This window comes from Bombina bombina, chromosome 1 (assembly GCF_027579735.1).
Source record: "Bombina bombina isolate aBomBom1 chromosome 1, aBomBom1.pri, whole genome shotgun sequence".
NCBI lineage: Eukaryota > Metazoa > Chordata > Amphibia > Anura > Bombinatoridae > Bombina > Bombina bombina.
The window spans coordinates 992,459,224-992,487,031 of NC_069499.1; the positions used below are offsets into that span (position 1 = coordinate 992,459,224).

The 27,808-nt window shown below is 37.3% G+C and overlaps 1 protein-coding gene across 2 annotated transcripts in view; it reads left to right on the plus strand.

Annotated features, from left to right (window-relative positions):
• Nucleotides 1-5,857: 5,857 nt before the first annotated feature.
• The window catches only part of UCKL1 (uridine-cytidine kinase 1 like 1), a 306,712-nt gene continuing 284,761 nt past the window's right edge, over nucleotides 5,858-27,808 (plus strand). The window contains exon 1 of one of the 2 annotated variants that reach the window (XM_053711232.1): nucleotides 5,858-5,943. The gene's annotated coding sequence lies outside the window, so the exon portion shown is untranslated. The remainder of the gene's footprint in view (nucleotides 5,944-27,808) is intronic. The other variant, XM_053711180.1, reaches the window with a different exon arrangement.

Genomic DNA, 27,808 nt, shown 5'->3' on the forward strand with positions numbered 1-27,808 from the left:
CAGGTGGTGGCAAAAAAAAATCTGATTATTTACAAAGTGTGCAACGCCTCCTCTACTCTAATATCACTTACAGTCACTTTTGTTAAGCAGAGCAGACTGTATTAGTAGTGACTAAGGACTAACTTTCTTCTCTGCAAATTACAGAGGCCTAAAGTAAAGTTAAGTTAAACTGGTCTGGTGGTGAAGTGATGGTCCTTCCTTACCTGGGCTAAAGCTTGGTGATGAGGTCCGGTCCAGTCGCGTCAGTCAGTGTCACTGTCAGACACAGAAGACTGAAAGACTGTAACTTGTCATGACTTCTGAATCCAACGGGTCCACCCACGTGGCACTGGCTCCACACCACCATCCTCCTCCTGAGTCTCCTCTCCTCCAGCACACTAAGCACAGTCCTCCAGGACCTCTGACTCACTGAGCAGTGAGTGAGAGAGCAGCACAGGCGCCGGGCACTGAGGGCAGGGCAGGGCAGCACGGCCACGCACAGTAGTCGCTCTTCTAGCAGCAGCTCCCTCCAGTACTACTGAGTCTTCCCACCAGTCTGACTGTGTTGGCGCGAGAGACGTCACATGACCCCCAGCAGCCCAGCAGGCACGCCTCCCCACAGTGCTGTGCTGCTGAAATGCTGATTGGCTCAAGTGCTCTAGCTCATCATGGAGGCGGTTTTGAGAACCGCCTCCATTGGAGCTTGTATGAGGGCTGGGCGAGTCACCAGTGGGTGGCGCAGCTGTCGATGTGTTATAGATCCATGTCGCGCAATTAATGGAGGGCAGCGGACCGGCTCACTGCCTCCTAATTGCGCAACATGGTGAATATGTCAGCGCAAGTGCAGAGTATACACAGTAGAGTGACACTGGCAGAGTAATCACCATTGGGGGTGGGGGGGTTACCCTTGGGGCGGGATGGGCATGGCCAAAATATAATAAGATAAAAAACACATTTTTTTTTTTTAATAAATATTATTTTAAATCTATTTTCCCTGATTGGACAGGGGAGGCAGTGCCTCCCCTGCTTCCTATTACTGCACGTCACAGCCTTGTATCTAGGAACCTTTTTCCAGCCCCCTGATCACATGACTGTGACTGTTTATTATCTATTGTCTTAAATTTAGCATTGTATTGTGCTAAATCTTAAATAACCCCCTGTGCCTGAACACAGTGTTATCTATATGGCCCATGTGTACTTTCTGTCTCTTTATGTTGAAAAGAGATTTAAAAAGCCTGTGATAGCCATCAAGTGCTTAGAAATTAGCATATGAGCCTACCTATATTTAGTTTAAACTAAGAATACCAAGAGAAAAAAGCAAATTTGATGATAAAAGTAAATTGGAAAGTTGATTAAAATTAAAAGTTTAATTTATACTAGACTGTCCCTTTAAGGGTTTTTTTTTTTTTTTTTAAAAAAGAAAATTTTGAATTTTTTTTTAACTTTTGTATTTTTTTTCCAGATTCAACTTACATCGTTGGAAAGGTTCTTGGGGGTCTGTAGGTGCTTAGATGCCTGAGATACAGGCATCTAAGCAGCATGACCCCTTTTCCTATACTTTGTATTGTACATTTTTAATAAAGTTGCGCATGACCTCACCACGCAAAACCTGAAGCCCGGGCGATGCCTGTCACTATGCAGGCTCAATCGCCAGGTTAGGAGTGGGTGGGAGCCCCCAGATCTCCCTCAAGGTGGGAGAGTGCTAGTGACTGCTCTGAGTCATCGTTAGCACCAGAATGGGAAACTCTGCGAAGGCTCAGAGCCGTCGTTAGCACTCAAGAGGTTAAAATTGCATGCTCTATCTGAACCACGAATTAAAAAATTGGGTTCAGTGTCCCTTTAAGGCAATCCAGCAATTCAAGGGTTAACCAGGCAGAGTAGGTTGACAAGCAGAGTTCAGTAATATTAAGGCAATCCAGCAATTCAAGGGTTAAACAGGCAAAGTGGTCAGACAAGCAGAGTTCAGTAATATTAAAGCAATCCGGCAATTCAAGTTATAAAGCACCTAGGAGCACACACAGTAACACCAATACTTGGGCAGTGAATGTAAGTTATGCAGGTACAAGGAGTTCAAAGGATCCGGCTTGAGAGGGGAATAGATGTTTGGCGATGATGTCATCGCAGCATGCTCAAAGGAACCGCAGCTTCCCTGGCAACAGCCAGAGCAGCAACTGTGTCACAGTGACAGTGTGTCTGCTACTCTCATGAAGCTGAAGCCGCAGTGGTCACGACAGAGGTTATGGGGTCAATTTATCAAGCTGCGGCAGACAGGGGCACACATACGCGCCCCTGTCTGCCGTAGCTCGCCTCTGGCGGGCTGAATTCCGCTGATGGAATTCAGCAATAAACACAAGCACTATTTTGCCCTTGCATGCAATCCCGCCTCCTGCCCGTGCACAGCCAATCACGCACGAGCAGGAGCTGTCAATCTCCCCGATCGGATGAGACCGGGGAGATTGAAATTCACTACCTGATAGGTGGCGACTGTGTGTAATGTACTAAATGCGCATTCCCAGAAACAACCTACCCGGGTAGACCCCCTGCATTGATAGAACTCATATAATGAGGGAATTTCAAGTGAAGATTACTAGATAATGGTAAAAAAAAACAGAAATAGTACGTTATCAAGAAAATTATTTTTTTAGAATGATCTTTCTCATGATCTAAAGTTTTTTTTTCAGTTTCATATCCCTTTAACTACAATTCCCCTGAAACTTAGTTGTCACCAACTACAACCTTCCCTAATATTACCAACCACAATTGTACCTGCTCAGACCCCACTATCTGGCTTATGTTCCTGGCTTACTTGCTAATTACAACCACAATACAACCCACTAAGATAAGTACCTTTCCAACATAATCAACCCCAGCAGTAAACACCCACTCCACAATCTCCCTATCACAAAAGTTACACAAACACAGCCATCCCCACAGAATATGTAAAAACAGCTCTAACTTTAAAAGAAATAAATAAAAAAATAGCCTTAATAACCCTAAAATTGATTACCTGTACAGTTCAGCCGCAGAGACACAGTTCTCTTTTAGGTCGTTTCCACACCACAGTAAGCACCTTGTTTTTAGTTGCCTTATAATAACGTAGTCATTCCTAATTGGTTAGTTACATAAACCAATTAGGATTGCTGTGGGCCTGTTTACTATCAAAATTTAGCTGGAGTACTCTTCTGAGTCTGAGTGAGACTGAGATCCTTAAAATAGCTATGTGAAGTGCCTTTCCGGAAGTTATCAAAAATTCAATATTTAAATCCACAAATATAAGCAATTTTTATATCTTGGCCCATATACTTGGGTAATACTTACTTCACCAAGAGGCATGGACAGAACTATCCACTTCTCTGGTTACCTGCATTAAAGTAACAATCAGGTGCCACCCCTTTCTCATCCTAGAGAAGCCAAGATAAAAAAAGGTGAATTAGGAAAAAAGGGGTAGGGAGCCTAGGATCTAGATATAGGAATGATATAGAAACTGCTTATATTTGTGGTGTTAATTCCTATATATCTTGGCCCTCCCTGGTAATACCAGTAAAAAGATTATAAAGTAATACAAAAAAATATGAAAAGATTGGTGGGAAAAAAGAAAATGTATTTAGGATTACATGGAAAGCAACATTTTGCGGCAGAATTAATCTGCCGAAGCAGATTAATGAGAAACAAATGTCTGATGAGACTTCAGACAATTGTTTGATAAATCCCTCCATATATAGCATCTGTTTCAAAGGTACAAGATACTGCAACTGCTCTTGTGGAATGTTTACAAGAGGCACGCTAATTTTTTCTCTCGCTTGCATGCAAACACCGCTCAAAGTAAACTTTTAAAAAAGGGACAGATTAGTGCACGTAGTAGAAGTTGAAAGAAAATTGTGCAAATGCGAAACCTGATGCGAGCTAACTTCAGGACTTCACATATTGCGACTGCATTCACTTCTCACCATAGACTTCAATAGAGCACACTAATGCTTATTGCTTGCGTGCTAACCCGACACCACATAAATACACATTATATGTATATATCAGTGATTTGCAACCTTTTTTTTTGCCGTGGCACACTTTTTTACATTAAAAAATCCTGCGGCACACCACCATCCCAAAATTTTACAAAATCACACATTGTAGCCTAATACAGGATATATATATATATATATATATATAATATATATATATATATATATATATATACATACACACACACACACTGTACTGTGCTGTCATGCCTCCTACAAACTAATCATGACATATTGACATTCATTCACAAACAATCATAATGATTGTCTGTGAATGAATGTCAATATGTCTTGGTTGTAAATGATGCCTGTTGAGCCTGTCACATACCTCCCGATATTTCAAAATTTGAAAGAGGGACACCCCCGCACTGTTGTCAGTCTGCCGCGGCACACCTGAGGATCTCTCATGGCACACTGGCTGAAAAACACTGGTATATATAAAAACATAATTTATATATATATATATATATATATATATATATATATATATATACACTATATATACATACACACTCACTCACATATATACATACACACACATATATATATATATATATATATACACATACATATATATGTATATATACAGTGAAACCTGCTTAAGACGGAATGGCATCATACACAGGGTCGGATTTCCCATTAGGCACAGTAGGCATGTGCCTACAGGCGCCTGCCTGTGAGGGCATTAATTTTAGTAAGAATTGTGCTGCCAGGTGCTTACAGAGTTGAGTGTTTATTGGGAATATGTTACAGCACTACCGCAGGGCTAACAACTCCGAGTGTGACACATCAAGTACGAGCCCGACTGCCCATGCGTGCGCGCGCCTATTTCGATAAACCGTAACTGGCTCGCAAAATCGCGATTGCAAATACACTTGTGATTTGTGAATTGCTGGCAGCAATCAGGAAGATGCTGCGGTATCGCGCCTGCACTGATAGACGACAAATGGCTGGCAGTAGCAGACGCGTGCCTACTTATCAGGCCGTTGAAGCTTCTACAGTAGTGTGCACGAATCCGCCAAGCACAGGACCAATGCAGCTAGAATAGGGGAGACGGAATAGCCCTGCTATACTTCACCTCCAATTAGAACGCGCGTCTATTTACAACATAATATATCCATCATTGTTATGCTCCCAGCCATATTAACCCGCTCATTCTAAACTGCCCATGTCATAGAAAAGCAACAACCCAGAATAAAAGTGTCCCAATTACATTAACTATAACGATACGGTGTTTTCTTAATAAACCATCGATTCCTTCTGGCAGATTCCCAAATAACTACAAGGTTAACCCTTTGAACCCCTGAATACCACCGCATTACTGTGACCCTGCAGGGTGCCCCCTTTGAGCTGGTGCTATTAGATCCCGGTTAATTAGAGCTGTGAAAGGGGTGGAAAATGGACATTGTTTACAGGGTTAACAGGGGGTCCTTAGGGTTAATTTGCAATGCTCACTCTAGCCTAGGATCATATATATGAGTGCTGGGCTTTTGAATCAGTGTACTGAATCAGTGTACTGTGTACTGTTAACTCAGTGATTCATTAGCCACTGTGTTATAACTCTGGTTCTGCTATGAATCACTGAGACTCACTCTAGGATCATATTACATGCTGTTGAATCAGTGTACTGCATCAGTGTACTGTGTACTGTTAACTCAGTAATTCATTAGCAACTGTGTTATAACTCTGCTTCTGCTATGAATCACTGAGACCTCACTCTAGGATCATATTAAATGCTGCCTGTCTGACTGAGCTGACTCAGGAACTGAACTGTTACAAACGAATCAGTTCAGTCTGGTGAACTGATTCATACAGTTCAGTAAAAAGAACCAGTTCAAATGAACGATTCGTTCATGAACTGCACATCACTACCTCACACAGCCAAGCTCCATGCTGATGTGTAGCAGACACTTTTTGTTGAGGAATGAAAGCTTCAAAACAACAGGTTAGGACTGTACAAGGCTTCTAATGCTGCCTAGAATGACAACATAACAAGCAGAGTACTTTAACCCCTTGGCTACCAGAGTGGGTTGCAGTGTATTCACTTGTTATGTGCTGTAGTGCATTTTTATAGCCAGGGGGTTAAATTCTGCTTCAGGATGAATGTTTTTGTTCTATAAAGGCCTTGGAGGTGTGGAGGTTATGTGGGACTAGCTGCTCTGCTCTTTATTACAAGCGGCCAATTGTGATTTACAAATTTTACATCCTTTGCACTTTGACAACAAAGTTTGTAGACTGTAAGGCTGTAAAATGTGTACATTTTAAAGTACAGTACTGTATAGTGTGTGTTATGTTCTTGTAATCCAGTCCAGTACTGTACTTTAAAATGTTTGTAGCTGTAGATGGAGTCAATGTTTACATAGATTACTTTTTAATCAAGTTCAATACTGTACTTTAAAATGTTTGTACTGTACTGTTGCTGGAGAGGTCTTCCTTGAAGGTCCGGATACAGAATGATCTGGAACAGGCCAGTGTGTTCTAAAACAGCAAAATACAGTAGTTAGTCATCAGAAATAATGATCATAAACAAAACATTCAAAAGTACTGTTAAATAATGTACAGTACTGTACTAAAAAAACAGTACTGTACAGTACAGTACTGTATTTAAGCTTTACATACTCTTATACAGTACAGTACTGTATTTAGTGTACTACAGTTACTGTCTACTGTATGTTTTTACTGTACATTCCTTTATTGGTTTTCTTGTCCCCACATTCCCAATAATGTTGTCTGTTTTCTTGGGACATTGGTTATTCTTTTTTCAATTAAATGTCTAGTGGATGTTATTGGTTCTAGAAGCTCCGGGCAGTTATTAAATAATGCAAACTCTTGCAACTGGTGAACTTTCTCTAGAGCATCTTGGTAACTTTTGATCGATGGCTCACTGGGAATTTCTGTGGTTTCAGCACTTTTATTGTCATCCATGTTCTCATCACTGTCTTGTTGTTGATCTAAAAGTTCCACAGCATTTATAAATGTGCTTTCCGTTGCAAGTTCTTTGTCTATGTCAATGTAACAGTTTATTTCACCGTCAACAAGACCTTCTTGCTGGAATAATCATTGTTTTCTTCTACAGTCACCTGTATTATTTCTGGCAATTCTTCATTATCGTTCCTGTTTGAATTAGAGAAAACAGCTTTTATAAAGCACTTGCAAATGGTATCAGCAGAAATAGCCTTGCATGCCATAGAAATCCAGTTGATAGCATCAAGGACTGTTATGGACTTGGCAAGCTGGTGTACATTCTGTGTGGTAGAAATGTTCGCAATCAAGGACTGTAGCAATAATTTTCTATAGTGCGTCTTCATGGTGTAGATAACACCTTGGTCCATTGGCTGTGTTACGCTTGTTGTGTTTGCAGGGAACCAGGCTAATTTTACATTGCTAAGTTTCAGATACGGATGGCAGGTTGCGTTATCCAAAAACAGGATGACTTTATGACCTTCTCTCTTCATTTTTCTGTGAAAAATCCTGAGTCATTCAAGCATTAGTTGCTGTTTTAATTGCAAGCCAAATAACAGGAAGCTGTGTAGTGTCTATGTTTTTGAAGCAACATGGCTTTGCTGCCTTACCAATCACAAGAGGCTTCTCCAATCTCCCGTCTATGTTTCCACAGAGGAACACCGTCAATCTTTCCTTGGATAACTTCCCTCCTGTGCACTTTTCGCGTTTAACAGCCAGAGTTTTTGAAGGTAACAACATAAAGAATAGGCCAGTTTCATTGCCATTGTAGATATCTTTTGTAGCGTATGGTTCCTTAAGCATTTTGAGCTTTTCTTCCCATTGGCTAACAGTTGCTTGATTTACATCCTTTGCTTCTCCACATATTTCATTCCATAATTCAATGCCTCCTTTTAAAACTTTCCAACCAGCCATTAGATGCCTTAAAATCTGTTTTGCCTAATTCTTTGGCTAGTTCGAGGGCTTATGTTTGCAGTATAGGACCAGAAATTGGTACATTTTTAGAGCGTGCGGCTACAAACCATTCCCACAGGAGCTTGATTAAATCTTAATTTCCATTTGCCTTCGCTTTCCGCTTCACTTCGACATTGCCAGCTAACCATTCTTACATGATTTTCTCTTTATTTTTGATATCTTCATAAATTTGTGTTTCGCCACACTTATATTTCTCAACGCATTGTTTTACAGACAACCTATCTTTTGTGTAGGCCTCAATTACTTTACCTTTCACAGCGAGAGTAAGAGTGTTGCACTTTCTAGGAGCTATTCTGTGTCACATACCTCTTACGTTTCAGCGTCTGTTCCAACAACCCTTCCGTTTTAGCGTCCTTCCAACACCCCTTCCGCTTCCTTTCCACACAACTTCCGTTTCTGCATCCTTCTCACATCACTTCCGTTTCAGTCTGTTCCGTCATTTCGTTCCCACCTCACTTCCGTTCCAGCGTTGCCACACCCTTCCGCGTTACATTTTCTGGCTTCTCCAGGTAAGTGAACCAAATGTATACACAATTAACACTGTGACCGCGTTCCGTTTCCGCGTTGGACAGGTTCCGGCTTATCCAGGTAGTAAAACAATGAAAGTATACCACTAAGCGCCGGGAAGGAGGGATATTTCCGACATGGATAGGTTTCGTGTTATACAGAGTCCGTCTTGGACAGTTTTCACTGTATATATATATATATATATATATATATATATATATATATATATATATATATATATATATATATATATATATACTGTATATATATATATATATATATATATATATATATATATATACATACATACACACACAATATATAGCCTTTCCATTCAAACACCTTGTCATATACCATATACATTTTAAACCTATTAAACCAGTTATCTTCTTCAATATACACAAGAGAGGACAAACTAGAACACACAAGCCCATATCAATAACATGAAAATTAAAATAAGAACAAGTAAATACATTTATATATATATATATATATATAAAAAAATCATCTTGAAAAAATTGCATGCTCTAGGTTCCGGTGGAGGAGGAGCAAGGCAAGCTAACCTGAGCTCACTGCTCCAGCCCAACAGCTCCTGGCGGTGAAACTTTCGCGCCCTGCCTCAAGTCTTGAGGCTGCTTCTTTCAGGGCAACTAGTGAAGAACAAGCTGGAACCCTGTCCAGGGGACTGCCATCCCTCAGGCATATGCCAAAACATCGATACCCAAACTCACTTCTTGTGGCCTAAAATCCTTTACCTGAATATACAGGTGCGGTGCTAATAAGTGGTTTCCCTGCCTCAAGTCATCTCACTTCCCCAGACATCTGCCTCTGTCTTCTAGCAAGTGCCTGATTGCCAAACCAAGTATCCCCTATCTCCTTGTTGTCGCTGCGCGCCGCCTCAGAGCGGCTAATTTTAAGCCTAAAGAATAACAGTATCTCTTCAACCCCGTAAGGTGAGCCTCCCAGGACTTTTTTCTTCTGTCAGATTTACCCGGCCAACGAGTGCCCGCCTCATCCCTCCCCCACCGGTGCTGCGTGGGAGGTAGACGGGATTTACTCTGTTTTGGAGCCGGCGGTGTGATTTCGCTTTTCACGCTCCTGCATACTACTTCCTTCTCTCCCCTCCCACCGGTGCTGCGTGAGGGGAGACGAAGCCTGAGTCTTTTACTGGATTGGGAGGCAGGAGGAAGTTTGGGTGGCCACCTCAGGGAGTGAACTGCTTCACCAGATCCTGGACGTCGGAGAAGAATACGGCGGGCACACAGACGACACAGGAGGGGGTAAGTCAAGTTGCAGAGCACGGCTCTGCATATAAATTTCTTTATTGGCACATCATTAACTTTCTAAAGGGACACGTAGTAAAGAAATACAGAGTTAAAGGACTGGGGTTAACTGGCTTGGAAACTTTCCTGGAAGTGGGCCTCTAAAATCACTTAAAGAACACATTCCCTCGTCTCTACTCTGTAGGAGAATTGCTGGCACCTGGCTAACTTAACACATATTTCAATACCTTGGAAAGACCTAGGGGGAGAAGGACTAAATTACTGTTTGAAATTCTTACTAGTATCTCCAACTCTTAATTTGCCAACCTTGGGAAAAGCAGAGAGTGGAGAAAAAAAGATACAAAGTGGCACTCACTAATTAAGAATGGACATAATTGTAGCTAGCACAAGCACAAAATTTGTTTCTCTTTAAGTATACACTGCATTGTGCCTCTTTTTCTTTTTTGTTTTGTTCGCTGAGCTGAATTTTGACACAAAATTTATTTACTATTATATAAGTGAATTTTAACACTTCATCAAAAATAATAAGCAGAGGCAAAGTAAGGAAGCTAAGCTAGTTATATATGGAATATATGCTAGATTGTTTAACAAAAAACAGGGGGTTTATTATAAACGGTGCTATAGAAACGTTTTTTGCAAATTAGAATACTCTCTATTTAAGGGCCTATTTAAACAAAGTACAAATAGACAGCTCTATAAATAGAATTGGGCTCTTAAGAGCAGGGTCTGTAAAATTTAAGAGTGTTTTTTTGTCTAGAGGGTTTATCTATCTGCAGTAGTTAAAAGCCTCAGTGTATCTAATTCTTATTGTTGTTTGCCTTAAAAACCCTGCATGAAAGGGTTCTCTTCTTTTCTGTAAATTCATAGTTCTGTGGTATTTCTATCATCTGCTTAAAGATCTACACTTATATAAATATGTAAAGGTAATAAGTTAGTGAAAGGTTTCAGTGGCGTCACTAGGGTTGGTGTCACCCGGTGCGGTAAGTCATGGTGTCACCCCCCCCCCCCCCCAGAAAGCAGACATACACAAAAACACAGGCAAACACACATACAAACACTCAGACACACTTAAACACATACTCAGATGCACACACAAACACTCGGAAACACACTCAGACACACACACAAAAACACACACACAAAAACACACACACAAAAACACTGAGACACACAAAAACTCAGACACACACATACAAAATATGTAAACTGCACTGCATTAATTAGGAAGCTCATGCCTAGAGCTGCTCCCTGGCTCAGCAGAACATCAAATAAAAGATAAACAGAGCACTCTAAAATAAATCACTGAAGAAAAGGTTTAGGCACGCAAACTATGAAAATTCTGCTCTCTGACTCTGTTCCAAGTCTGTCAGTGCACAGCCCTGGGCCGCATGTCACTGAGCAGTGAGCACAGATAAACAGGCAGGTTTAGGCTAGCAGCGCAACTTTGCAAGCCCCACAGCACACCCACAACATTCATAGTGAAATTGGGCAGGGGAGGAGCAAAGTACAAACAAGCAAAAGCAGCCGGGAAAACTATTTGTTGAAATTGCAGCACTGGCTCAAGGGGCAAAAAAATTGTGTGTCTACAACTTCCCCAGTCCCACTAATGTTCACAAATGCCAGCCTCTAATAAAATAATCTATGCATCTCAACATTGTATTTCTTTGAATTTCAATAAAATTAAAAAAAAAAAAAAAAAAAAAATTTTTTTTTTTTTTTTTTTTTTTGGTGTCACCCCCTGGAGGGTGTCACCCGGGTGCGGCCCGCCCCCCCCGCCCCCCCCTAGTGACGCCACTGAAAGGTTTATTATATTATTCAGGTCTCTCCAGAACAGAATTTATTTCAGGGTTAATGACCCTTGCTTTGCTGAACTGACTTGTTAAAGTGAAAGACATCAGAAGTCTTAAAGGTGAACCTTGAATTAAAGGGAAACCTATACAATTAAACCCTGAACTCTTGAAAGGCTTTAGCCTCTACTTCGAATTAAAAGGTATAATTTTCTAAAAACTGATAGATAGGTGTGAAGAAGAGTAAAACTTTGGCTTCTATTAACCCTAACGTGGTTGGGTAAACCCACATCTGTCTGATCAGTGTAACCTTATAGTTTTTTACAACAACTTGTGCCGAATTCTATGCTTGGTTGACTTTAAAATATTCTAGATATTGCCTTTATAATTCCTTAATCCTTCTATAGACAAATGTCATGGCTGGTCAAGTGACCCCTTTACACTTTTCTTAAGGATTTTTTTTCCTTAAGCCAAAATTTCGGTTTCACGCTATCTCTAACTTTCCTCCCCCCCCCCCCTTTTTTTTTTTTTTTTTTTTTTTTTCCTTCTCTCTTGTCTCCTCTGAACTGAAAGACGATTTCCCTGGGCCAACGTTTTTTTCTTCTACCCCAGGGTTAGGGCACGTGCACTTTAATGGTTCCTTGGACATTGGTTCTTAATTTTCTTCTTCTCACTGATAAAAGTTATAAATCACAGTACAACGTATAAATAATTAGTAGTGGTACACTCACAAATTTTTTCTTTAGCACATGGATAAATTCCTTCACTCCCATTCCCGGACTCCTTCACCAGTCATGGCAGCTAAACCAAGAGATAGGAGGACAAAGGCCGTTGCCGAAGTTTCCTCAGAAATATCTGTACCTACAGTTCCCATTTTGCCCACAAACGAATTAACTAATGTTCAGGCCCTAGTGGCTAACATATCTGAGGCACTAACGCCAAAATTTGATGTATTAAGATCTGAGATTAAGCAAGATATTAATCTACTTAGACATGAGATAAAATTATTTTCCAACAGATTAGAGGAGGCCGAACAGAGAGTATCTGATCTGGAGGATCTTATCTCAGCTCAGGGGACCAATCTTGAAGCTAATAATATAATTATAGCTAAAATGCAAAATAAAATGGAAGACCTGGAAAATCGCGCCAGGCGCAACAATATCCACATTATAGGGGTCCCTGAAGGGGGACCGCTAGAAGATTTAAATACATTTATTCCTGAGATTTTAATTCAGCTTCTTAAGATTCCTCCCAACTATCCATTGATAGTAGTCGAGAGAATACACAGACTGGGGAGACAAACAACAAATAAACAGGGAGATAACAGACCTAGGCCTATAATAGCGAAATTGCTTAATTTTCAAGACAAGGTCACATTACTCCAACATTATCGTAAAAATCAGCCAATTTTCTATAAAGAAAAAAAAATCCTTCTATTTCAAGATTACTCAGTTGAAACATCCATTAAAAGAAGAAATTTGGCCCCAATCTGTTCAAAATTTATTCAGCAAGGCTTTCAAGCCCTAATAATATATCCTTCTAAATTAAAAATCCTTTTGAAAGGAGAGGCTTACCTCTTCGATAACCCACAAGAAGCAGAAAAACTATTGCAACAACTAAATACGCAGGAAAAATAAGAGTTTTTTTTTTTTTTTTTTTATAACGATAGAAGTTAGAGTTCGGATGAATGGACAGTATTTACCTGTTCAATTCCCTTCCCCTTGTGTTTTTTTTTTTTTCCTCTCTCTCCCTCTCTCTCCCTCTTTTTTCTCTCCCCTTCCTTAGATAAATGTGTGGCTTAGTCACAAATCTGAAATTAATTTCCTGGAATGTAGGGGGAATTTCTACTCCCATCAAAAGAAAAACAATCTCAAACCATGCAAGGCGACTTGATTCTGATATTGTTCTCCTACAGGAGACCCACTTAACTCAGGTGGAAATCTTGAAGCTTAAAAAGGGATGGGTAAAGGAAGTATATGCCTCACCCGGTACTGGCAGGAAGAGGGGGGTGGCCATACTGATGGGGAAAAGGTTAAAGGCAGAAATTCTACAGGTTTTGACTGATCCAGAAGGGAGATATTTACTGTTAAAAATGAAAATTGACAAGCTTATTTTCTCACTTTGTAATATATATGCACCTAACATTATAGATCAAGAATTCTGGAATCAACTACAGGCCAAAATCCTTTCCTTCAAGGAAGGATATTTAATCCTTGGAGGAGACTTTAACATGGCCCCTCATTGCCCCCTAGACAGACTGAGGGATAACAGGGATCATAAGAAGAATAAAAAAGATAATTTAGAATCCAAATTATTGACGAAAATTAAACAAAATTTAAATATCAGAGACATATGGAGGATTCAGAATCCTGATGTCCAGGAATATACCTGTCTATCTAAGGCACACAAAACCATGTCAAGAATTGACGTTTTTTTGATTGATGAAAGGTTATGCACAGCTAAAGTAAATGCAAAGATATTACCGATTTTTCTTTCGGACCATGGACCAATTTCTCTAAACTTTCAATTTGCAGCTCCCCGGACGGGCTCTGTACGGTTTCATTTCCCCTCCTTCTTGGCAACGGACATAAAGTTTAAAGCTCACTTGAGGATCAAATTCGAGGAATATATTCAATGTAACAGGGAATATTGGGAACGCCCATTAATTCTCTGGGAAGTGGCTAAAGCAGTCATTAGAGGTGAAATTATCTCATATAGTGCAATGATCAGCAAAAAGCTAAGATCTAGAGAAAAAGAATTAAATAATGTCTTGATCAATTCATATAATCGCTTACTTCTGACTAAAAACCCAGCTAATTGGGCCTGCTATATCCGGGCAAAAAATGAGAAAGATACATTTGCATTATATAGAGAAACTCAGTCTGATTTGAAACTTCAATCTAAACTGTATAGATACATAAATAAAATATTTTTATATATATATATATATATATATATATATATATATATATATAAAAGATAAATTAATCTGGAAAATTATTTGCAAACTTGGTTAGGAATGATAGAAAGTCACCACTTATTGAAAAACTTCTTGTAGATGGGAAGCTTCTTACAAAGAGCTCAGATATACATGAAGAAATGGCTAGGTATTATCAAGAGATATACTCACTAAGAAAATCTGACCCAATACAAGCAGATGATTTTTGGAGCAAAATAATTTGCCCTAAACTTTCTGCAGAAGAAATGGAAACTCTTAATGCCCCGATAAGGGTTGAGGAAGTAGAGAAAGCGATTCTTGAACTAGCTACAAACAAGGCCGCAGGGCCGGATGGCTTACCAAGTGAGTTTTATAAGATTTTGACATCAGAGATTGCCCCCCAACTTAATCAGGTATACAATGCTATGTATATTAAAGGAGAAGTGGTACCGAAAGCCTTCTCAGCATCTTTCACTACTCTTATTCCTAAAGGTGGAAAAGATCCAGCATATAGGGAGTCATATAGACCGATTGCCTTATTAAATGTAGACTATAAGGTTTTTATGTCTATCTTGGCCAAAAGATTGCAGGGGATCTTATCTAATATTATACACAAAGATCAAGCAGGCTTCTTAAATTCACGAAACTTTTCAGCTAAAATAAGAGAAGTTTTATTGGTTTCGGAATATTTTTATAATGTTGAAAGGAGGGAGAGAGAGGAAGGGGTTTACACCCCAGATCTAGCTATTGTGGCCATTGATGCAGAAAAGGCGTTTGATTCAATACAGCATGATCATCTTTTCACCTCGTTGGATCAGTTTGGGTTCAAAGGCAATTTCCCTAAATTCATACAAAATCTATACAGCCTTCCATCTACTAGCATAATTGTCAATAACATTGTTTCTTCACAAATTATGCTTAATAGAGGAACTAGGCAGGGATGCCCCCTCTCTCCCCTCCTTTTTAACCTAGCCATCGAGTCATTGGCCATAAGGATCAGATCACAGCTGGAAGGTATAATGATTGGCAGACAGGAGATGAAACTGGCATTATATGCAGATGACATTCTTGTCTATCTGTCAAACACCCAGGTTAATATACCCAAGCTCTTACGAATCATTAACCAATTTGGTTTATTTTCTGGATATAAAACAAATGTCTCCAAATCTGAGATTTATTGGCTTCGAAAGAATAAAGACTCATTTCTGAATAGCCCTTTTAAAACAGTCAAAGACTCATTTAAGTACTTGGGTATAGTAATACCCACGAACCCACAGGACCTTTACAATCTTAATATCCCCCCAATTCTAGCAGCATTTAAAGACAAACTCAGATTATGGGAAAGCTTACCCCTCTCTATATCAGGACGGATAGCCCTGTTCAAAATGGTTCTACTTCCTAAATTACTGTATATATTACAGAATACAGCATTAATATTATTTGACAGGGACATCCGAAGCCTAAATAGCTGGCTCAGAGGCTTTATATGGCAGAAAAGAAAACCTAGGATATCCCTGAATAAATTAACACACCCCAAGTTATTTACAGGATTTGCACTACCTAATTTGCGGCTTTATAACCTCGCTTTTCTGGCACGTATAGCTGCTGACTGGATTTCAGGTAATAATTATGTTTTGAATAATGCATTAGAAGAGAACATATGCGATCCATATCTTCCTTGTGCTTTACTTCACTGTGCGTTTAAGGATATGCCTACTAGAATTAAGAAAATTAAAGCGATTATGAATCCATTAAAGGCTTGGTGGAGGATAGGGAAACTCTTGTCCTTTAATTGCAAGGTCTCTAAATATCTCCCCTTAAGAGGAAACCCCTTATTTCAAGCGGGTATTGACTCTGCAGTTTTTAAAAACTGGCAATCAGTAGGATTAAAAACGATAATACAATTTGTTGATGAGGACAATAAGGCCTAGATTTAGAGTTCGGCGGTAGCCGTCAAAACCAGCGTTAGAGGCTCCTAACGCGGGTTTTTTACGCACTCCGGTATTTAGAGTTTATTTACCGCGACTCAAAATACACCTAACGCTCAACTTTCTACCGCCACCTCAGACCCAGTAGTAAACATATACCGCACAAAAAAACATCCACGAATCACAAAACAAATATTACACAAAGTACACTTACACTCATACAAACACAACACTATCTTTATTTTTCGGAATTGTTATTTTTTCTTTAAAATACAAAGGATTAAAGTTGCGAGATCTCGGGTGTTTGAAAAAAATCCACACAAATCCATTTTCCCATTGACTTACATGGACATACGGGAAAAGACCCTCATATACCTACATCTAACGAATAACATTATCACAAACATACACTCATCGATGCATACAAACAATATACACCACATTACATACACAAAATATTTATTTATTACAAAAATAACACGATTTAGTTACTTTTTCACACAAGCTCATGACGTCACTCACTTTACGAGGAAAACCAGTCTTAGAAAAAAAAATATAGAAATCTTTGGAGCCTCCATTGACTTCTATTGGGAAGACGTGCTCGTGCACGCGAAACCCTCATTTCCCTAACGCACGCAAATAGCGTAGACGGAAAAACTCCAAATACCAGCGCTAGAAAATACATGCTTTTATGCGTTAGACCCAGCTATGATAAATAGATCAAGAAATGACTATTTCCCTATGGTGGATTTATGTTTTTTAATATTAAATATTCACCACACCATAAATATTTTTATCACTTTTAGATTACATCAACTACAAATCCCCATCACTAGTAACACATTATTATTTCAATAAAATTACATTTACAATTAAAATAAAATTCAATACACATTTCTGGATTCACAAACACTACACAATGGGAAACATCTCTCATTTACCTTTATTATTGCATTTCTGTTATTCAACTCATATGCTTGCAGCAACTGCATATCTACATAGGCTTAACACATGATCACTCATGGATGCACATACATTACTTTTAACATTCACTCATACATGTGCATTCAAATGATGGGGGAAAAACACATTACATTCTCTCGAGGAATCACAAAACACAACATATGGATTTTACTGTACTTTTAACATCATGATTCCATCACCAGAAACCATTAGGAATTACCTACAACAAGAACATCATTACACCAGATTACAGATGTCACTTTATGGGAAGGAACAACAATGCCAGACCGCTATATAGAAGTCAGCATATGTGGGACACAATCACAATATATACGTACATGTACATAACACGCATCACCCATCACGCAACCACAAAGCACACATTTAGATTTTATTCAGCACACAATAACAATGTAGCACAATACAACAACACAATGAGGATTTCACAACTACATAGGCAGGTTAATAATATCATGACGTCATTACAAGATTCAACCATACACATCACAGATTCACCACTGTACCGCCCCTTTAGGAACTTTAACACTCAATACTACAATACAACATATACGTAAAACACACTTTTGAACAGCATTATTATGGAGATTTCAATGGGACAATTCAGAAATATTGTCAGATCGCACATCAATTATATATATAATACTACAGATGGCAGCCGGAAGTTATTCAGTATTCGTGCAATTTTTATGGGACGCATACAATATCGTCAGATCGAAAATCACTTATATATATAATACTACAGATGACAGACGGGAAGTTCGGAATTATTATTGCGATTTTAAAGGGACGCGTACAATATTCACATCTCGGCAATCACTTATATATACAATACTACAGATGACATCCGGAAGTTATTCAGTATTAGTGCCATTTGAAAGGGACGCATACAATATTGACATCTCGGCAATCACTTATATATACAATACTACAGATGACAGCCGGAAGTTATTCAGTATTAGTGCCATTTGAAAGGGACGCATACAATATTGACAGCTCGGCAATCACTTATATATACAATACTACAGATGGCAGACGGGAATTTCGGAATTATTATTGCGATTTGAAAGGGACGCGTACAATATATTACAGCTCGGCAATCACTTATATATACAATACTACAGATGGCAGACGGGAAGTTCGGAATTATTATTGCGATTTTAAAGGGACGCGTACAATATTGACTGCTCGGCAATCACTTATATATACAATACTACAGATGGCAGACGGGAAGTTCGGAATTATTATTGCGATTTTAAAGGGACGCGTACAATATTGACAGCTCGGCAATCACTTATATATATAATACTACAGATGGCAGACGGGAAGTTCTGAATTATTATTGCGATTTTAAAGGGACGCATACAATATTGACAGCTCGGCAATAACTTATATATACAATCCTACAGATGGCAGATGTTCCTTTATCATTTACAAACAATATTGCAGCAACATTGATCGATCACATTCGATGCACATTATACACAACTATGCACTTTCATTCATGTTAGCCTGGACGTGTGCTTGTTACTATAACATCGCGTTTAGGAAATATTGATTACGCATATGAACAAACATTACAAACATGCACTGTATGTGTGATATTTGACACTTTCACATTGAGAATCATTGTTTGAAACTAACATTTCAGCAAACAACAAATAAACGCCCACTGTGAAAGCATTCGCGCCGCTCACATACAAACAGGTGAATACAATCAGCAATCATTACAAACTCACTACCATTGGACTAATTGTACTATAAATCCCCCAAACAACATGGCCAATGCATCACTTGTGATCCACATCAGATCAAGTGCTTACCTTGTTACGCTGTTTTGAAAGATGGATGACGATGACATGGTAGACGCTGCTGGTGGTGCTATTGGCGAACTAGCTGTTGGTCGAATCAGGCAGCCTCGGCGGCTCAGACCGAGACGAAGGGGTCGTCTGGTTCGAGGTCCTCGTGTCTACAGGGTGAGACCCACCTTGGAAAACATGAGTGACTTTGAGGTTTTTGATAAGTATCGGCTCGATCGCGAACAGCTCATTGGCCTTTACGAGCTTCTTAAACCTCATTTGGAGCCACGTATACAAATAAGGACTGCTGTTCCCCCCATGAGTAAGATGCTAAGCTGTCTATACGTCCTGGCCTCCGGGAGTTTTCAATCCGGAGAACTGTACATGCATGGCCTGGCTCAAGGTACATTCTCTGGGGTGTTTGATAACTTTCTGAACGCCATGGTACGTATCAGTAAGCAATACATAGGATTCCCACAGAATGATGGTGATTGGAGGCGCCTGAAGCGGGAATTCTTTGATATTGCTCAATTGCCCAATGTCTTGGGAGCCATTGATTGTACCCACATTGCGCTGCGTGCTCCAATTGATGACTTGCCCTTCAGAAATCGCAAACATTTTCATAGCCTCAACGTGCAGTATGTTTGTGACGCACGGATGAGGATTATGCATGTGTATGCGAATTTTGGAGGTGCTTGTCATGATGCCCGCATCCTCTCTCTGTCGTCCCTGTGGAGACAGTTTGAGGAAAGACAAATGCCCCCTGGTTATCTCGTTGGTGAGTATTTGTGCACAACATGGTTAATTATTTTGACAATTGCCCCTGTATTTTTTAACTGTTAGCGTCATGTTCAGCTATAGGATTAAATTTAACCATTTGTTATTTACCGACGCTAATGTCTATTTTTATTGAAATGCAGATATGTAGCATGTCTTACCTTAAGTGTTCAGATAGAGAATGCAATGTAAACATGTAGTTAGCATTTTACACAAGGTTTGTTTTAGGAGAAATACGCATATGTAGCATGTCTTAGATGAAATGGCAATATATTATCTCATGCAATTTAACCCTGTCATTGTCTTTTTCTGCTAATGTCTATTTTTATTGAAATGCAGATATGTAGCATGTCTTACCTTAAGTGTTCATATAGAGAATGCAATGTAAACATGTAGTTAGCATTTTACACAAGGTTTGGTTTAGGAGAAATACGCATATGTAGCATGTCTTAGATGAAATGGCAAGATATTATCTCATGCAATTTAACCCTGTCATTGTATTTTTCTGCTAATGTCTATTTTTATTGAAAAGCAGATATGTAGCATGTCTTACCTTAAGTGTTCATATAGAGAATGCAATGTAAACATGTAGTTAGCATTTTACACAAGGTTTGGTTTAGGAGAAATACGCATATGTAGCATGTCTTAGATGAAATGGCAATATATTATCTCATGCAATTTAACCCTGTCATTGTCTTTTTCTGCTAATGTCTATTTTTATTGAAAAGCAGATATGTAGCATGTCTTACCTTAAGTGTTCATATAGAGAATGCAATGTAAACATGTAGTTAGCATTTTACACAAGGTTTGGTTTAGGAGAAATACGCATATGTAGCATGTCTTAGATGAAATGGCAATATATTATCTCATGCAATTTAACCCTGTCATTTTATTTTTCTGCTAATGTCTATTTTTATTGAAATGCAGATATGTAGCATGTCTTACCTTAAGTGTTCATATAGAGAATGCAATGTAAACATGTAGTTAGCATTTTACACAAGGTTTGGTTTAGGAGAAATACGCATATGTAGCATGTCTTAGATGAAATGGCAAGATATTATCTCATTCAATTTAACCCTGTCATTGTCTATTTCTGCTAATGTCTAGTTTTATTGAAATGCAGATATGTAGCATGTCTTACCTTAAGTGTTCATATAGAGAATGCAATGTAAACATGTAGTTAGCATTTTACACAAGGTTTGGTTTAGGAGAAATACGCATATGTAGCATGTCTTCGATGAAATGGCTAGATACAGATTTAGATATAATTTTTTTTTTTTTTTTTATGTTTCTGACAACTTTTAATATGGATTATGGTTTTTAAAAAATATATTTATACAACAATATACTAGTTTAAGTATTCTGTTTGAATTATGTTCTGTTCTAAATTTATAGGTGATTCTGGGTACATGAGCCGGCCTTGGCTCATTACCCCCTTGCGTAGCCCAACTGATGTGTCTGAGGAGCGCTACAATAGGGCTCATAAGAGAACCAGGGCGGTGGTTGAAAGGATGTTCGGGCTCCTGAAGATGAGATTCAGGTGCCTGGACCGTTCTGGAGGAGCACTCCAGTACAACCCAAAGAAGGTGGCTAAGATCGTTGTAGCCTGTAGCGTCCTGCATAATATTGCACAGCGGGCTGGGATGCTGCAGGCCGTCCCGGTGGACAGAGACCTCCTCAGAGATGAGGAGGATGATCCTGTTCTAGAGGGGGAATTCCAGGACGAGGGACTTGATGTCAGAGCAGACGTCATCAACCGCCACTTTAGACGGTAAATAATAGAAGTTACACTGGAGTATTTTCAATAGATGTGAACTCTAGGGAAATGACAAGTAGAGAATTGTGCAAACATGTTAGTATTGATAAAATGTTATAATAATATTTATTTCTCATAATATAGGTGATGCTCTGGGCATTGGGTCCTATAGCGAGTCTTTGCCACCTGGTTTTTATAGAGGACATCAGATGGTAAGTAGAAATGTATGGACTGTTGCTGGCATGATTTGTACACAAATACATAATATGGCATAAATTTTTAAAAATATAACTTTGTTTACACATTACTTATGTACATAATCAGAAAGGGATACTCTAGAATGACTATGGTTCAATGTCACACAGAGGTTTGTTCTGCTCAATATGACTCATCTTCACACTTGATAGAAAATAACACAGGTTCATACACAGGCTTAGTAAGCTAGTGATAGATATTTATTATGAAATGGGGGGTGGGAGAGGGGTACAGAACTGATTCACACACTTGTATGAAATCTTTATATATAATTTCTTACATTAGGGAGATGACTTAATATAAAGACTGAAAGGGAACAATTTGAAGCCTGACAGTGAAGATTTCCAAGACTGACAGTGGGGAAAAAGCCAAGATTGAAATTGAAGTATACCAATGGGATCATGTCTGGCATATTTAAATTCTGCTGACCTTGAAAACCATACAAAGACATGTTCACATGGTAAGTGCAAACTATTTGATAGAATAAGGCTGTGGAGACATCCTATTGGAGACACTTAGATGATTTTCTATTTTGTAGATGGTATTTCCCAGTCCTCTATTTAATGAACTGATGAATAAGACACCTATTGAAGATCAACTGTTTACCCCTGAATTGACATTCAAAGACCATGCATTGTCCAGGTTGGTGTACCAATGCATGCTAGTGAAGACTGTAGAATATTAGTAGCTTACATACATTAGTCATATTTAGTTCTTAATTAGATATTTAGGGATCACAATCAGACACTTAGATGATTTTACTTTTTTAGATGGTATTTCCCAGTCCTCTATTTAATGAACTGATGAATAAGACACCTATTGAAGATCAACTGTTTACCCCTGAATTGACATTCAAAGACCATGCATTGTCCAGGTTGGTGTACCAATGCATGCTAGTGAAGACTGTAGAATATTAGTAGCTTACATACATTAGTCATATTTAGTTCTTAATTAGATATTTAGGGATCACAATCAGAAAAAGGAATACATATTATAGTTGATATAGAGGTATTTGAATGGACATGAAATATTACATTTATGTTCAGCATACATATATTGTTTACATGTGATATACATTATTATGTATAAATTTAATTTTTGAAATTTAAATATTATTTTTAATCAACAATATAATGGTGTATGTATTTCATTAATTTAAAATGAATGTAATGATTATCTTTAAAAAATGTTGATCAAAGTTAGAGCATAGACACCATATGATTTTAAATGTATTTTATGAATATTTTACAACGTGTGTATTAACTTTGTTCCATTTTTATTATTTGTCATTTCAGATTGGCATCTGATGACTTCATGGAATATTTATTTATTTTCTATTAAATATATATTTTTTTTTTAGCAGATTCTAATATATATCAATATAATCTGTAAATAAATAAAACTTGGACTCCCATGACTGGTAGTTGGCTATTTGACAAGCACATGCATAAGAGAAAATAATGCATTAATAGTAGAAAATAAAATTCTTCAGAGAATATTAAAAGATATATTTTAACATTAATTGGGGAGTCATATTCTTCAATGCTTTTATATTGAAAAAGTATATATTAAAAATATTTAGGATATGTATTAATATTATGATTGTTTTAACATTTAATAAGGTGAAGTGGTTCAATTACATGAAAGTGACAGTGTTGTTGAATGTAAAAAGAATTGTATAAGATCATGTATCTTCCTTAGGTATCTCAAAACATTATTAGAAAATATTTTACAATTATTACATTTATAAATGGTAGGTCATTTAACTTTATAATTTTTAATAATTAGTTATTGGATGCCAGGTTAATCTATGTAATTTTCTAGTGGAGTCATTTAACTATACTTAGTAATATTATGTATTTATTACAATCTTACCTCTTGGGTTAGACATCAAATATCTATATAGAATGTAATTTCCCCTTTAGTTTATTTTGTCAATGTTAAATAAAAATACAATATGTTTGGGTCCTTAAAGGGGTCATTCAAAATGTATATTTTGTATACATTGTTACAAATATCATACAAGAATTTAAACATATTTAGAATGTACTATAGAATTACATTCAGTCTTTAAATATACTTGTTAAAATAAAAATAAATGCACATATCTTAGTGAATGATATAAGGCATCTATATGCAAACAACAATCAGCATCAAAATAGCCTATGTAGAGATGTATTTAATCCACGAATATATATAATTACAATATAATGATTGAATAACAAAACATATTAAGTTGGTCAAATATAAGATTATGATACAAAATGCATACATAACATATAGCTTAATGTCCCTCTACGCTGAAGGCTAAAAAATACCTCATTTAATAAATATATTTCAGTCAGTGTGTAAAACAATCTAGAAGTTAATCTAAATTTGCTTTACTCATATGTTAGACTCATTTAGCAAAAGGAAGGTGCCTAGGTTTATGATATATTAAGCATTATTGTGAAATGTTTATTTAAAGGGACATGAACTCAAAATATACTTAAAGGTAGCCATTTAAAAAAACAATGATTTATACATTCTGAATGAGTATTCTATTTTAATCAACTTTAAAACTTGTCTCATATTATGAATGCTCATTGTGATGTTGCTATCATTACTTTAGAAATAAGGCAGTAAATAGCTAATTTATTTGCTTCAGTACTCTGGACAGAACTTGATTGTTTGGAATAATTGATGCAACAATCGTCAAGGACAACCCAGGTTTTTATTAAACAATTGTCCGTAATATAAAATATCATTATTGATTTTCAAAGAAACATAACAAGATAACTTAACATTTGATAATCGTATTAAATAATAAAGTTGATTAACATTTAATGCTCAATCACCAATGGTAAATTTGTTTGGACAGTGTCCCTTTAAGAGCTTGAAATAGTGTATTTACTTCTCTTCCTATCTTGACATACTTTGCTTGAAAAGCATATCGAGATAGGCTCAGTAGATGAAGATTGGTGGATGCACAGAGATGCCTTATGTGATTGGCTCAACCATGTGCATTTAAATTTCTTATGTTGAGGATATATAAATACTAAGAGAAAATGATTTACATTTTAAAGTCTAAACAATCTTCTATCTCTACAGATCATTTGATACAATTGTTTGTAATGTCTCTTTAAAACTAAAGACGCCATTGCACAATAACATATATGAGCACTTCAGAGAAATACAAGCTCGAGGTTTATTTGCGAATAACAAAGCTGTAGTTTAACATTTATAAACAGATTATCAAAGTTACTGACATTCTTCCCGGAATTTTAACATTAATAAATATTGCGTGGGAAACGCATCTTCAAACACCAGATTAGCATATTTAAACATTAGTGTAATGTCACGCAATAGCACACAATCAATGTGCATTATAAATACATTTAATAGAGCAATGTCAATACTTCACAATCAATTTATTTAAAGAACAATAAAGACATACAATATTAAATGTGTATTTGTATTAAAGAAACAGACCGTTATTAAACCGAGAAATGTCTACAACATTAATAATGTGACAGGATGAGATTTTAAAGAGTATTTAATCATTAATATTTCACGGATCACGGATATTAAATCTGCGTCACACATATCCGCATGACAGGCCCATGAGTTACAAATAAGTCTACATGAAAAATTAAGTTACAGCACCACCAAGCGGTATGTGTAAGGAAGTTACTAAGATATGAAACATTAAGGAACGGCCAATCAGAGTTCATCACACAAACACAACTTGAGTCAGGATGGTCTCACAGACATTATAACAATATTTCAAACTTTTATCCAATCAGATGTACAGATAAATTGTCCCATGGTGCATCTCATGTTTACTTCACCATATAAAAGTCCATTACACGTTGCCATCTTTGTCAGTTCTCTAATGCCTGCAGGCAGTCTTATATATTAATATTATTATAATATATTTAGTAGCCAACCGAGCAGGCATGTCAGTTCCCAGGTTCACCAAGGAGGAGAGCGCTGCACTGGTCCACGCCGTCAAGGACTTTTATCCCCAGCTGTTTGGGAACAAGAGGAGCTCGACAGATGCGCCTGTTAAGAAGGCCCTCTGGGAGTCTATCACCAATGCGGTTAGATTGGTGTGTGACGTCCAGAGGACCCAGGATCAGATCATGAGGAGATTCGGAGATATGAGGTTGCGTTTATCGAAAAAAGTCAACCTCATAAGGGACTGGGTACAAGCCCGTAAAAGAGGGGGCCAAAGAAAGGCCCCGCGGAAACTGTACCTACTCCCTTATGAGGTGACTTTATGCGAGCTTCTCAATCTCCGGGTCCCCAAAAGATTTAGATCCTCGCCATCCTCGGCCTCCTCTTCTTCCCTCCCAGCTGCGGGATCTGAAAGTCCTGACGCGGGGGACAGGGCAGATGCTTCTCCGTCCGGTGGCCTGGGAGGACCCGATAGAGAATCTGAACCAGGTAATTATCCAACTTCATATAATATTTATAATGTTAAAAATCCAAAATGTGTATTTAGTCAGATACTAAACCTATACAGATCTCACAACATACACTACATATGATGTTTAGATATCTGATTTTACATTAGTGATACATGAAATTGGAATGATGTTTATTGCGCTCTACAGAATATGCGTCACAGAGCGGAAATCTAATTTCGCATCCACGTTAACATGGGTTTGCGGAAAGTGGCATTGCTTTATACATGTTGGTCAAATGACGGATGCGTAATTCCGCTTGGAATCATTGCGCAATGATCGCGAAAATGGCATTTCTCATCCACGTTAACATGGGTTTGCGGAAAGTGGCATTGCTTTATACATGTTGTTAAAAATTAAATGGAAAATCTTAGATTAGTGAAGAATACAGTATTCTTATTTTAAATATTATATCTAATAAAAAACGAATAATACTAATAAATTATAACATATGGCCATCAATTGATGATTATGTAATAACAAGCATATATTCTTAAAGATACAGTAAACAACACAACTGATTGAAAATAAGAGTCCAGGATATATTTATCATTCATTTAATTGCGGAAACTATTAACTCATGGGACTACCAAAGGATTAATATTTTTCTATTGATTTGTTATTAATGTAAATATTTTAAACATGGCATGATTAGTATTAATGATATGCAATCCTCATTTAATATATTACAGATATGGATGTGGCTGCTGGATCCTCAAGCCAGGGCTTGTCACAGTATGGTATGTCTCATTTTAATTGACATTTGTCTTAGAAACATGGAATGAACATTACATACTAAATACACATTGTTCTATATTTATATGTAATGTCTATTTAATAGATGAAAATTATATAATTATTCGGATATACTTAAATAACATATTTGATTTTAATTGCATGCTCAATACCATTCATTACATCAACATATGGAGTAGATAATTCATTAACAAACAACAACATTGTGGAATCTATTTAATTTTAGATTAAAGGGATACTGAACTACAATTATTAATATTGTCTTTCACATACAGTATGCAATATTAATAAACATAAAATATAATACTATCATCATATGTGACATATTCTATTGCTAAATGTATTTTAAAATAAATAAAGTACGTTTATGTGCATCTAAATATTTGTTGACCAACCTGGGTTTATATTGATGATTGGTGGATACCTTCAACAAACAATATTTATTGAATCCAATATTCCTTATCTGCCTTTAAGATTAATATCGAACAACATTCGAATTATAATAGGAGTCAATGTTAAATCATTTTTTACAGTTTGAACATAGAAATCAATTATTTAAATTAATCATGTCAGTGTCCCTTTAAGACAAAATAGATTCATTCATCATTACATTATTTTTATTAAAAACTATTGATATATAAATCTAATTATCTGTTGGA